Here is a 2470-nt window from a genome sequence, read left to right on the forward strand (position 1 = left end):
CCTTTCAACTGGTGTCCTCACACAAGAGAGAGGAGCTTACAAAGGAGACAGAAAAAGGGAGACCCATAGAGGAGTAGGAAAACCAGGAGGGTAGGGAGAATCCATAAGAGATGAGAGAAATTTAAGGAGAATTCACCATTGTCCAATTATGCTAAAAAGTTACACAAGATTGTTTTAATAACAGTGATAGAAAACCCATAGGATTTACTATGTGCAGGGTGCTGTTCCAAGCTCTTGATACATAATTTATTTAACCTTCTCAGCAACTCTATTAGGTACATTTTCTACATGTGACAGTGGAGGAAAGGAGGCCCAGAGAGGTTAAATAGCCTGCCCAAGGTCACACAGGAAGTGCAAGACTGGGATCTGAGCAAAGTTTTGGTTGGTCACCTTGTCCCCCAGGAGCACAGAAAACATCTGCTGTCTAGCTCTTTGCCTGCTTCCTGGCTCTTCGTGGTCCACCTTGCTGCTAAAGTCAGCAGCTGACTGGGGAAGGCAGTCACTTCTCACCTTGCAGGAGGTGCCTGTGTGATCTGCTTCTGCTCCTCACTGCTTCTCCTTCCAGATTCCTCTAGAACAAGAAACCAGGCCCTGTTCAATCCAACACACAGGGGGGGAAAAAAGCGTAGGCTAAAAATTCAAAAGGTACAAAAGACTGTACAGTGGAAAGTCAGTCTTTCTCCTACACCCAGGCTGTGTTGACCGATTTCTCAGGCCTTCTGGGCAAATAGCAGCAGTATTCATGTGTGTGCATGTGTGTGTCATTTATTTTTTCCTTCACTCTATTCAGGTGGTATCTAGTATGATAAGGTGGTTATAATTGCAGACTTTACAGGCAGAGTCCCTGGGTATAAGTCTTAACTCTGTCACTCTCAAGCTCTGTGACTTTGGGCAAGTGATTTCACCTCCTTGTGCCTGAGTTTGCTAATCTGTAAAATGGGATGATAACAGCACCTACCTCATGGACTTCTTAGAGAGTTAAGCAACTTAATATCTGTAAATCTCTCAGACTAGTGTCTGGTGCTCAATAAATTGTTGACTAATGATTACTGTCTTCATCTCTGCACCTTAATTTTTTACATTATATAAGTCATATATATCTATATCTATCTATCTATATCTTTTATATACTTTTTAAAGTTTATTTATTTTGAGAGAGAGAGAGTGAGCAGAGGAGGGGCAGAGAGAAAGGGGGACAGAGGATCCAAAGCAGGCTCTGTGCTGACAGCAGCGAGCCTGGTGTGGGGCTCGAACTCATGAACTGGGAGATCATGACCTGAGCCGAAGTTGGACGCTTATCCAACTGAGTCACCCAGGCACCCTTATATACTTTTTCTAGCACTAGTCTCATTTCTGCACCTTGCTTTTATCACCAACCCAGTAAAATTAGGAGATCCTTCCTGAGACATACGAGTAGGTCTCACATCCTTTTTCTATGTCTGCAGTGCCTCCTCTAGGACACACATCCCATAAATTACCTTAACATCTCACTAATGGACATGTGGGTGTTTGCCAATCTTTTGCTGACATAAATGATGCTGGTCTAACAGAGGAACCTCCCTCTGGTAGGGCTGCATTCCTGAGTGGGGTGTGGGGAGGGGTGCCCTCTGCACCGAAGCCTCTGTGACTCTGTTCATGAGTGTGGAAGGGCTCAGGTACATAGCTTGTGAGTTTCTTCCCTCAGATGAATTCACTCCTCTGTGGCCTGTGGGGCTGGGGCAGTGGGGATAGGCTTCCATCAGCTGTCCTTTACATAGAACATCTGTTCTGTGCTGTGTTGGACAGAGTTGGGAACAACAGTGATGGAGAAAACCCTAGGTCTTGCCCTCATGGAAACTGTGATTCATTGGGAAGCAGTCATGGCCTAGTGTGGTCAGGGGAGGGATGGGGACTGGTCATATATTACAGACAAGACGCCAGAGAAGGGAAGTGGTCAGCCAGTGACAAAGTATGGAGTAGTGTTCCAGAGGGTGCTACTGCGGGGAACACAGTCTGGAGGAGAGAGAGCAGGCTGATCAAGGATATTCAAGTCCCTCCGTAAGACTAGCGGTAGAGGGCACAGGTCTATAGGGAGAACAGAGATAAGCTGGATGGGAAGAAGAAAAGGGATGAGATCATGCAGCGCTCTGGAAACCAACTGGATTATTTTCCTGAGGTCCTGGGGAGACGCGGAAGGCTTAGAGAACTATTTCTCAAGGTGTGGTCCTCAGACCATCAGTATCAGCATCACCTGAAAACTTGCCAGAAATACCAATTCTCGAGCCTCACCTGAGACCTACTGAATCAAACTCTGGGGGGTGAAGCCCAACAACCTGTTGTGTGTGTGTGTTTGTTTGTTTGTTTTTCCCAACATGTTTTTTGGTTTTTTTTTTTTTTAATTTTTTTTAACCTTTATTTATTTTTGAGACAGAGAGAGACAGAGCATGAATGGGGGAGGGTTAGAGAGAGGGAGATACAGAATCTGAAACAG

Source organism: Puma concolor, chromosome E2 (assembly GCF_028749965.1).
Source record: "Puma concolor isolate L17-30 chromosome E2, mPumCon1.1.hap2, whole genome shotgun sequence".
NCBI lineage: Eukaryota > Metazoa > Chordata > Mammalia > Carnivora > Felidae > Puma > Puma concolor.